We start from the raw sequence: 12,453 nt of genomic DNA, 5'->3' as shown, positions 1-12,453 counted from the left end.
ATTTACAACTGCAGATGTAATCAGCAAGAATGGGAAGAGTCTGGGAAAAGAGCTCTTATAGAGCTCAAGAAAGCAAGACTCCAGATATTTTAGTTAGGTTTAGAAGAACAAGTCGATTCTTTCCATCATTTCCACCAGGAATATTAATCAATATGATCAATGTGACTACTTAAGAAATGATGTTTGGATACACCATTGGAGAGAGAGACAGAGAATATTCTATGTTAATTAACTTCTGCTCTCAGAAGCAGTGTCTGTTGCACCAGACAGACCATGTACTCCTGGTAACCATAGCATTGTGTTCTAAGGTCTATTGTAGCTGTTCAACAAACACAAATGATGTTAAATTAATTCCCTAAAGTGAGTGTTCTAGAAATGATGCCTCCAATTATTTCCTGTTGTTGGAAAACCACATTTCCAATTCATTTTTCTTCTAAATTGCTAGTCATTAGTAATTCTGTTTAATTAAATAAAATTCATTCATTTCACTACTTTTACTTGAAGAAATTCAGCAAATAATAATAATGATAATGATAATAATAATAATAATAATAATAATAATAATAATAATAATAATTGCTATGTTTTGCTCCAGGGCAGGACCTGTAGCTGAGAATCCTTTTGGATTTATTTATCATGTCAACATTTTGAAGGTGTTCACTGTCTTACATGTCTTCAGGATCTTGCTATTTAAGAACTGCAGAGACCTCAGACTATGAAATCATACATGGAAACATGAGTGTCAGAGCAACTGCGCCTCATCAAAATTTAGATGTATGTCATCATTCACCACTCATCTCTTTCCTGAGGCTGCTTTGCCCTACCAAGACCTTTGCTGTGTTCTACAAGTATACCACCTTCCTATTTGTATTCTCCCATAACCTTACCTTTTGAGTTTCCATTGTAGCAGAATTATGTCATGTATTGGTCCCTGATCACTTTTGAGCAGACACCTTATGTTTGAGGAGGTTCTCACGTGGAAAGTCCTACCCCCATGCACTAGAAGACAGAGCTAAATTTCCTGATCTGCAACTGAGGTGCAGCCTGACTGTTGTATTCAAGAACCAGGAGCTGTTGCTATAAAGGATCTGCATTTTCCTGAGAGAAGCAGAGCATGAAGGGAATCTGGGGCATTCTGAGGCTGTGCTATCTAGCTGACTCCTGACTAGTGAGAATGCAGATATTCAGTGTCCACTGTCACCCAAAGGGCCCCTACTGAGGATGTATTTTGGGGAATTTTTTATATGTGAACATATAAACCCACTGATGCTAATGCTTAATAAACTTTTTTTCCTACTTAGACTAGCTTATGTGGACTATGTAGCTTATAAGTACGATCTTGGATGATTACTGATTTAAACTTCAGAACTATAATTTTCAAAAGGCTTAGCAATTAAGAGCATCCAACTCAATGAGTCATATCAAACAGGTTTCTCTGATTGTCGGCAAAGAAACTGGGTGAGGGTGAGAAGTGAGAGGAAATGTAGCTGGGAGCTTAACAATTTAGGACTTGCATTATAACACTGTTGGATTTGAGATCTAGCTTTATGACTTACTGACTGATGTTGGTCCAATCACTTAATCATCTGGGTTTTCATTGTGTGATTGTAAATAAGGAAAACAACATTATGTTTTGCTTGGCATTTGTAGAGTGCTCAGAATTTGTGAACTATTCATGAATAGACATCTACTTTGATATTTGGGATTTGTTAGTAAGGCACTTATTGGCTTATCATCCAGGAATTTTAATGAAAACAATATGATTAAGATAATCATTGGTTCCTTATGTCATACTAGCTGGCTTAGTCCAGATAGAATAGCTGATTAAACAAACTACCCTAAAATTTCAGAGGCTTAACAAATTTGCAGCTTATTTAATACTTAGACAACAGCCTACCCACTGTTGATCATTTCTCATCTGTATGCAACTAGATCTTTTTGCTTTCCTCTAGGTTTTGTAGAGCTCCCTCCAATTGCCAAATGATGGGGAACAAAAGAATTGGCCATTGAGTGTAGGAAGGGACTAAAGGCAGGCCTACAAGTGGCATGTGTTACAGCACACATTTCACTGACTATACCTTAGACACATTTTGCCATCTAAACATGTCATGAGATTCTTAGGAGGTTTCAGTTGGACAATTAGTGTGAATCCCAGCCCAAAGATGGGTACTAGAAGAGCCATCAGATTGTTCTTAGTTCTTATTCTCATTCTGAATGAGGGTAATAAGTTAATGACTGGATGTGGTTACAAAAGATAATCCCTGCTTTAAAATGAAGAAAAGAAGAACTGGTTGTTTAAACATGAAAATACTACAGAAATGTAAATCCTCACATTTGGAAGTTTAAACCCCACTATTCAGAGAAGATTGCTTGATTAGATTAACAGAGACCAAATGACTTTAAAAAGAATCTACTTCAGCTTTCTGGGTTAGGATTACTTTTTGGCCTTATAAATTGTACAGATGTAAGGTTTTAACTAAACATAATTTTTTTATCTCTGACTCTATTAATGTGATCTTAAACTTCAGCCTGTAAATTTTTATTCTAGTAAATAAAAAAGTGATGAAAGAAAATAGTTAATCAGAAAGGAATGGCAATGCATGGCTGTTTGACTTTTAGGGAATAAATATGAAATCACATGAAATCAAGTTGTATCTTTTTAGTAAAAGTGTCAAAAACAGACTGTACATTCATTTAAAAGCAAAACAACACAAAGAAATAACCTAAGAACCAATTTATAGTACTTTATTGATCACATATTATTGTTCTTTGAGTGTTAACATATAAAATATCATTTATTTTTCTTCCAGTTGTAAGAAATACAAAGGTAGAGCTGGGTGCTGGTGGCCCACACTTTTAATCTTCACTTCTCAAGAAGCTGAGATCCAAGCATTGCAGTTCAAAGCCAGCCTGTTCAGGAAAATCCATGGGATTCTTAGCTCCAATTAACCACCAGAAAACTGAGAGTGGTGCTGTGGCTCCAAAGGGAAAGAGCTAAGGGACAGTGCCCAGGCTCTGACTTCAAGCCTCAGGACTGGCACAAAGAAAATAAAAAAGAAATAGAGAAATACAAAGGCAGTAGTTGCAAAGTCATAATCACATTTATGCTAGGGACATTGTCATGGAAACACCACTGAATATAGTGTTGGTTTTGTTTTGTTTGTTTTTTACTGGATCTATTCTCGACCTTAAAATCCTTATTCATTTTTCTAATTTGGGGAGGGGAAGGGAAATAACAAAATGCTGAAATAAGGATATATGTTGACCCATTGTAACTATGAGATGTACAAGACAGTATGTTGAAAACGAACTATACAATTTCGGGGATGGGGAGAGGAACACATTTGGGGTGTGGGGAGGGAACAGATGGTAGGGGAAAAACGAAGGAGGCGGTAACAATGCTTGATAGGAAATGTACTACTCATTACCTTACCATGTAACTGTAACTCCTCTGTACAGTATTTTTGCAATAATAATGTAATATATATACAAAATAATACAAAAATATATATACAAAAATAATGCTTATTCAGTACTGAGTAGATTTGTCTACATATCAAGACTTCTGGAAGCCTTTTCTGTCAATTTTTCAGAATGGGATATAGCAAGTAATGCTTTATGAGTTTAGGTGATTCTAGGAAAGCATCATAAAAGCAGTGTCTCACTGTGTAGCCTAGGATGGCCTTTAACTTGAAATGCTCCTGCTTCTGCCTCTTGAGCACTGGGATCAAACACATAAATCATGATACCCAGCAAAAATAAAATATACATATATTTATTTAAAGACAATATCTAAAAGGCCAAGAAAAGAAGTTGAGAGGAAGAATGACAGAAGATGGGTTACTTCATCAAATAATCTATCCAAAAACTACAAAACTTAACAGAATATCATTTATTTGTTATAATAAATGATAGATTAATTAAATTAAGAAGGGCAAATATAAATCATTATTATATGATAAGAATAGTTTTGAAATATTTTGGAAAACATTGGGTTCCTTTATAAATGGTTAAGGAAAAGCTCAAGTCACTTGATTAGCGAGAGCCAGAAGTTCAGGATGGATGGAAGAATGCTAGGCATGTCAATACTGGCAGCCCTAGCAATTAGGAATTCATTGTTAGTACAACATATTTAATCCATATCACACTTCCATCCTTCTCCCCAAATGCCTCTCAAGCCCTCCCCTCAATTTTCTTAATTTCACAGGATATGCAAGGAACAAAGATCGTAATGGCAGACCTAAAACTCTGAAATTCCTAGAGAAAGGCATAGAGGAAATACTTAACGATTTGGCACATGGAATTATTTTTCTGGATAAAACCCCAAAAGAAGAGGACTCCAATGCAAGAACTGACAAGTTGTATTATATCAATCTAAAAAGCTTTGCTCAGCAAAGAAAACAATCAGGAAGGTCAAGAAGCAAACTACAGAATGGGTGAAAACATTTGCCAGTTCTTCCTCTGAGGAAAATTTCCAGTATATATAAAAATTCAAAAATCTGCTGGGTGCTGGTGGCTCACACTTGTAGTCCTAGCTACACAGGAGGCTGACATCTGAGGATAGCAGTTTAAAGCCAACCCAGGCAGAAAAGTTTGTAAGACTCTTATCTCCAATTAACTACCAGAAAACTGGAAGTGGTACTGTGGCTCAAGTGGTAGAGCACTCACCTTGAGCTGAAGACCTGAGGGATGGTGCCCAGGGCCACAGTTCAAGCCCCACAACTGACAAAAAAAAAAAAAATAGATTCAAAAATCTCATCAGTTACAAACAGGTAATCCAATTAAAAGTGGGCAGGCAATATGCATAGTACATTTCAAAAGAAAAATATTAACAGCCAATAAAAATGCTCAGTATCTTTGTATGTAAACATAAAATAGTTTAATGAAATTCACTAAAAACTCTTAAAAAGAAATAGAGAGGAAGAGTAGAAGAGAAAGAATTTGATCAAAGCATAATTATACATTTTTTAATATCACAATGGAAATGTTTTGTACAATTTAGTCTGTCTATCCTTTCCCTCATCTCACTCAGTTAGAATGGCTTTATTATATAAATAAATACATAAATAACGCTGAGAATGTAAATTAATTTTTTTCAATATACTAAGATTACCATATGATTCAACTATCCTATTTAATGGAAACGAAATCAAGTAAAAAGAGACACTTACATGCTCTTGTTGGTTGTAGTACTATTCAGTCTAGGTGTCCATAAGAGATCAGAGTATTAAGACAATAAAATATACATTAGATTACTCATCCATAGAGAAAATGAAATCCTATCATTTGCAGTAAAATTGATGGAACTGGAGACCATCCTGCTAAGCAAAATACACCAGACATAGAAAGACAAATATTGCATGTTCTACCTTATCTGTGTAAACCAAGAAACATACTTTCAACCCAAGCCAGGTGCCAGTAGTTCAAGACTGTAATACTAGCTATTCAAGAAGCTGAAATTTGAAGGACAGAACTTGAAAGCCAGCCTCTGCCAAAAAGTTTGATAGACTCTATGTACAATTAGCCAGAAAAATGACAGACTAGAGTCATTGCTCAAGTGGTAGAACAACAATGGTAAGAAAACAGAGAGAGACAGACAGACAGAGAGAGAGAGAGAAATGAGAATGAGAGACATAAAGAGAGTACAGCCAGGCTATGGTGGCTCATGCCAGTAATCCTAACTACCCATGCAGCTGAGAGCTGAAACTAGCCCAGGCAGGAAAGTCCGTGAGTCTCTTATCTCCAATAAACCACTCAGAAAATTTTAAGTGGCTCTGTGGCTCAAGTGATAGAGTGCTAACCTTGAGCTGAAGAGCTGAGGGACAGCGCCCAGGCCCAGAGTTCAAGTCCCACGTTAGACCAAAAAAAAAAAAAAAAAAAAAGCATAAAGGTCTACATTCAAGCCCCAGTACTAGAACTCACACACAGAAGTCAACTGTATGGTAGAATATGGTGTAGGCAGGGCTAGAGCTAGAGAAATAGCACAAGAAATAGAACTGTATATACTTCTTGTATCTCTATGCAATGGAAATGAAGTAAGGAAGTCAGGTCTGGCTGGTGCCATTTTGGCCACATGGTGGATGGTAGGGTCTGGTATCTTGGCTTTATGCTAGGGGAAGAAAACTCCCTGCCTTTCACCTGCCTCCCAGGTGATGGGCGTGCCTGGATCCCTGGAGGCAGGGGTGGGCACTTGGCTGATAGGTTACTGAATCTGTCAGTCCAGTGCCTGGGACTAGGAATTTCCTGTGGCTCTGCCCCCTGGGCCAACCTATTTAGACCTTGACCAGCCTAGCCGCCAGGACACCATGCCCCATGTGTCTCTGTGATCCAGTCCTCTCTCCTCTCTCCTGGCTCATCTCTAGTCATCATGTCGTCCCAGTTCATTTCTCCATTGGAGCTGAATTGGCTTGTTGGTATTGCTTTTGTTCTTTCTTTCCTCTCTAGCATGTTTCCTAGCTGTGCTATGTGTATTTGGGGGCTGCAGGCTTTTGTAACAACTGGCTGCCTACAGCCTGCTAACTGTATAGTCTATATTTCAAAATGTGGCTTCTGGGATGATTCACCTTACAACAGAAATACCATACTTAATTCCATTAATATCTAAGTGTATTAATGAAAAGCTAAAACTATGTTAATAACTTTGTAAATGTAATTTGGTCAAGTGTGTTTTCAAGTATCCACTTTAAAAAATACCAGGTAGAATATATTATTTATCCTTACCATAGTAAATGTAGTGATTTCAATAAATAATAACAGTGCTTAATCTAAAGATAACATTTTTGAAAGTTAAAATAATTTAACAAGGCATGAAATCAGAAAGCAAAATAATAAAATAGAGAAATTATGTGTGCTTTCGTAAATGCAAGAGAAAAGAAATCATGTATAAAATTAATCCTCAAGAAAAAGATTTGACTATCTAAAATTATAAAATTTGTGATTATGAAAAAAAATCCATATACAGGACAAGTGAGAAACATCTATAGAATTTATGACAATGTTGTTTTACTTTGTGACTAACAAAAAGAAGGAGTTTTGATGTGTGTTACAAAATAGGTCCCCTTTTGACATTCTTTTGGAAGTCACAAGAAAAATTTGAGTTGCTTTTCAGTTATCTTGAAAGCACCACACAATTACCCACAAACATCTGTGCTTGCTCAATTCCAACCTTTTTCCTCATGTGAGACAAACTTTACAGTCTCTGCACTTTCTGTCTCTCTCTCTCTCTCTTTCTCTGTCTGTCTCTGTCTCTGTCTGTCTGTCTGTCTGTCTGTCTGTCTGTCTGTCTGTCTGTCTGTCTGTCTGTTTGTCTCTCTGTTTTGGTCTCTCTAGTTTTCCTGCGTCTATTTGCATTGGTCTCCTCTTGCTTTTTCACTGGCTTTCTCCCTTCCAATCTCCTTGGCTTTGAGGTTATTCTTCACATTGGAAGTGCTGTCTCTTTCAGCAAAGGTGAGAATAATTCAAGCCACTTTTTATACAATGGACACAACACAGTAGAAACAAGAGAAAAGAAATGTGACAGCCACTCAAAGGCTATTTCTGAGCACTCCTTTGTGATTACCATGCTTAATGAAGTGGAGAAGGAGCAGGGAATGTGAAATATGTGTATATTAGAGCCATTTTATTTTCATTTATTATATTCTTTCATTTTGTCGACAATATTCTCTCCCTCACAAGCATAATTGATAGACTTCTATAAGTAAAGTCGAAGTCCCTCCTGTGATGAAGGTTTAATCCCCAGCCATGTTGCTATTGGAAGGTGGTAGAAACATGAGAAGGGGGCTTAGCTTGGGAAGTAGGTAATTAAAGGAATTTTTTTCTACCCCAATCCAATCTCTTCTCTCTTTCACTTGCTTCCTTCCTTCCATGAGCAGTTTCAGTCCAACTTGTTCCCTACTGTGATGTTCTGCATCTCCACAGCCCCAGCAAGGGGACCAAGCAACTATAGGCTGCAACCTCTAAAACTGTCAGCCAAAGTAAATCATTCTTCCAGCAATAGGCTGGGTGCCTATGGCTCATGCTACAGTGCTAGCTACTCAGTAGACTTAGGATCACAGTTCTAAACCAGCCTGGGCAGGGCAGAAAAGCCCGCCTTTATCTCCAGTGATCTGATAAAAATGATGGACAGTAGATTTGGCTCAAGTGTTGGAATGCCAGGTTTGAATGAAAAAGACAAGAGCTCAAGGCTCTGATTTAACACTCCTTAACTTTCCCACAAGGAAACAGTTGATTTTTTTCAATACCAACAGAAGTGTCCTAATCCAAAGACCATTCCACAGATTCAGGAAGATGGTTACTTACTAACATCACTAAATTATGAAGAAATAGGGTTCCTACACGTGAGAAAATAACCCTGCAAAAAAAGCTGAAAAGTTGAAATATTAAGATATTAGAAAAATGACTGTCCAAATGACTGTCAGATGGAAAGAAAATTAATTTGTATCCAAGTGACTAGGGAGACATAGTATTTAGATATTCCTATTAATATGAATAAGTTAATTTCTTGTATTTCCTCTTCCAAAACTATTATATTATGAATATTTACTTTTTCTTAAAGTTGTGCATTTTGCTGGGTGCCTGTGGCCTCACACCTGTAATCCTAGCTACCCAGGGGGCTAAGATCTGAGGATTATGGTTTGAAGCTAGCTGGGGAAGGAAAATCCATAAAACTCTTATCTCCAATCAATCATTGAGAAAGCAGGATGTGGCACTGTGGCTCAAGTGGTACAGCCTTGAGCAAAAGGAACTCAGGGACAGTACCCAGGCCTAGAGTTCAAGCCCCAGAACTAGGAAAAAACAAAGTTGTACATTTTTTTTAAACATTGTGTTCCCTATAACTGTGCTACCTTACTGTACCATGTGTCTCCAGGAAAGAGACATGTCATAAGCAAATTTTTCATATCTCACCACCGTGAAACCTCTGTTCACTCAGATTCCAGTGTTTTCTTTGGTTGAATACAAGAACAAGAACAAGAATATAGAGCAACACTAGAAAATCCATTGGCACATTAGCATATTTGCATTTCTGAAATTCCCGAGAAAACTGATCACACAAAATGCCAGTGCCACAGAAAATCTTGTTCAGCATTCATAGGCTGTATTTTCAAGTTGCAGCAATGATTGCTCGATATAACCATGATTTATCCTATAAATGATAGAATATGCACAGTTAAATGAATTCCCATAGGCAATATGTTGTTTTAGTTGTTTTCGTTAAGGGGTCATAAAATATCTTTATCAATATTTACCTTTCTATGTATCTATTATCTATATTCCTATTTCTTCCTCATCATATTATTTGATATTTTGTTTTTATTGTCTTCAATTCTCCAAAACATCATTCTTGTATTATTTTAGTTATGTTGGGCATGTGGGTAAATTTTCTAGGTAGAATGATCTTCAGTTGAATACAGGTAGCTCAAAAATGCAGTCACTGAATTTACCAACCTTGTGCTTTAGACTTCACATGAAATAATCTGTTGGAAGAAGTTTTCTATTAACTTCTACTAAAAATTAGAAAGACAAAGGAAGATCAAGTATAAAAAATATGAAGAAGAACTCATACTTCTTCACACCCAATAATAAAAATATTTTGAGAAGAGGCCAACTAGCCAAAGATAAACCTACCAGAAAGATTGGGGAGTTAAGTCATTACATGAAGATGGATTTGAATATAAAACTTACAGAAGAGTCTGAACATGTTTTGCAAATATAAAATAAGTCATTGGAACAAATATAAAATAAGTCATTTACAAGTATATTTCCAGAACATAATTATTCTATAAAACAACCTTCAGTAAATTTTTCCCATTTTCATTGTTGGATTATATCTCTTTTAAATGAAAAATATCCTAAATATCATTGGGGAAAATGACAAAAATAAGTCACCTTCTAAAATCATCTGATCCTTCTAAAATTGTGTGATCTAATATGGCTTAATATGCTTGAAGATAACAATTGGTTGGGAAGATAAAATAAGTTTGAAAGTGAATTTGCTCTTCCATTGTGAGGTAGATATGAACTAGCATTCACAAAGCAAAGTCAAACTTGAACTTGGTAGTTTCAAAATGTCTTTCTTATATATACATGTATATATGCTATATTAAAAAGACAACACATGAATGTAGATCATGACAGACAGTTACATCTGAAATGTTAGAAAAATTCTGGCATTATAAGGGTGTCAACATAATCAGTAAAAAATTATTTTTGATGACATGAAGAGGGAAAGTGTGAGCAGAATGAGAATTTTTGAACAGCAGATATAGAGCGAAGTCCTTTCCCCTTGTCTGCCAAGCGCACCCACACTTGTCATCAGTGCATCCAATTAAACTTTTTTTTTTTTTTTTACAATACAGAAGAGACTTTTGGCAGTCAATGAGGGCTAATTTTTTCTTCACTTATCCGCCCCTTTTAGCCACTGTGAAGATGTGAGTTGAAAGATGTTCAAAGAGTTGACTTTGTCCCTCCAGTATAAATTTGTGAATAAATTGAGACATAACTTGGGGAAATGGAACAGATCACACATTATTTTTTTTATATATGAACATAGTCTCAGCCAAAGGTTAAAACACTTAAGGTTAAAACAGGCTCTTCTGGTGTTCTCCTGTGTGTTCTTTTTAGACAAGTAAATTCCAAATTTGTTTTTAGACAAAGAACAAAAAAAGTCAAAATTACAAAAAATCTCTTCATGACCTCCTTAGGCCAAAACTAGCAGGAAAATCTAATAGCTGTACTATAATTACAGAGAATTACATGTCAGGAATTTATAGCACTTACCCATGTATATTCACACTTGCTATCTTCCATGAGCCTTGAATACACACAGCAATATATTCTAGTTTTGCAAAAGTCAAATATGTCACAGTTTTTAAATTTTATTTTTGTCTGTGAATCCTTTCAATGAAGCCCACTAAATGCTGGAGTCACTTCCCCCAATTGCACTGTTCACACCACAGCCACAGACAACAGCCAACATAAACACTTAACACAGTGCTTTATACTTTTATATTTGAAAGGGCAGAATGAAAACGATAATTTTGAAAACGATCCATGAAACCATCTAATCTTTATAGTCCACTCATCAGTTCATGGAGATAAAGCATATTAGTAGTGGGAAGTTTTGGTAGATCAATACATGGACCTGTCATTTTCTGCCACTCTGTGGCCATTTTACTTTGTAAAATGGTAATGTTCTTATAAAATAAAACAATGGACAAGTACACTCACACTATTCAAAATACATATGCAAAAAGGGAAGTTGGTAATTTGAGAGGGATCTGTCTGGTTAGTATAGATGGGGAAGAATGATTGAAGGAGTAATACTGATCAAGACGTATTATTCTTATATATTGGTATGTCAAATTGAAACTCTTTTGCACAGCTACTTAAAAAATAATTTAAAAAAGATTTTAAATGTCTAATCTGAGTTCTAATTTACCATTTTCTTTCTGCTGTCCCTTGTACCCAAGAGACCTAAATGGAAAATAGTTCATCCTTTTACTAGTCTTGGTTGAATTCATGCTGGAAATAAACCCTTAGTTTTTGGTAGCGTTTGTTGGGCTGTGCTCTTGAGACAAACGGTATGTCAAGAAAATAATGCACATCCAATTTCTTGCATGTAATTGACAGAATGTCAGTTCTAATTGCAGTACTTCATTCACAACCTTTCTTCTGATATGATATTGACCTCACATCAATAGGACAAACATTTGTGATTCATTCAGCAAAGTAAAAGTAAAAAGCAAGTAAAAATCTAAAGACTACTATGTGAATTCTGATAGTAAAGATAGATTCTTCTCAGGTTCAGTCACATTTCCCTACTCAAACCTACTTGTTCCTTTCTGCTCCTATTATAGGAAGCAGAAATAAAACAGGTCAGATACATATAGTTAACTGTCTAACATGGAAACTGATTTGTTTGAAATCAGGACGTCAGCCTTAGAGACACGTACAATTAGCCGTTTCATGATGCTATACTCTTGTTGGAGAGATTCTATGTAGGTGGCCCATGAGGAACAGCTATTTTCTTACACTTTTCCTCTGGGACACCACTTTACAGGTTTATGTTTAACTTTTCCGTCCTTTTGTGTCAGTGTTATGTTTTAAGATAGTGGTTTAGGGGCTGGGAAGGTGGCTCAGTGGTAAAGCGCTTGCCTTGCATGCATGAGGCCCTGGGTTCAATTCCTCAACACCACATAAGCAAAAAGAAAAAAGCCGGAAGTGGTGCTGTGGCTCAAGTGGTAGAGCGCTAGCTTAGAGCTGAGGGACAGCGCCCAGGCCCAGAGTTCAGGCCCTACAACTGGTCCCCTCTCCCAAAAAAAAGATAGTGGTTTAATATACCTTTCTTTTGATCATATTTGGACAACAGAAAATGACAAACATACAATGAGAAAAAATACTTCTTTTACTTTATTTAGGTGATTTGTGTATTAGCTTTTTAAAAAATATACAAGG

This window comes from Dipodomys merriami, unplaced genomic scaffold (genome assembly GCF_024711535.1).
Source record: "Dipodomys merriami isolate MVZ:Mamm:240054 unplaced genomic scaffold, mDipMer1.0.p SCAF_4, whole genome shotgun sequence".
Taxonomy (NCBI): domain Eukaryota; kingdom Metazoa; phylum Chordata; class Mammalia; order Rodentia; family Heteromyidae; genus Dipodomys; species Dipodomys merriami.
The sequence above is the reverse complement of the archived record's forward strand: the minus strand, read 5'-3'. Positions refer to the sequence as shown.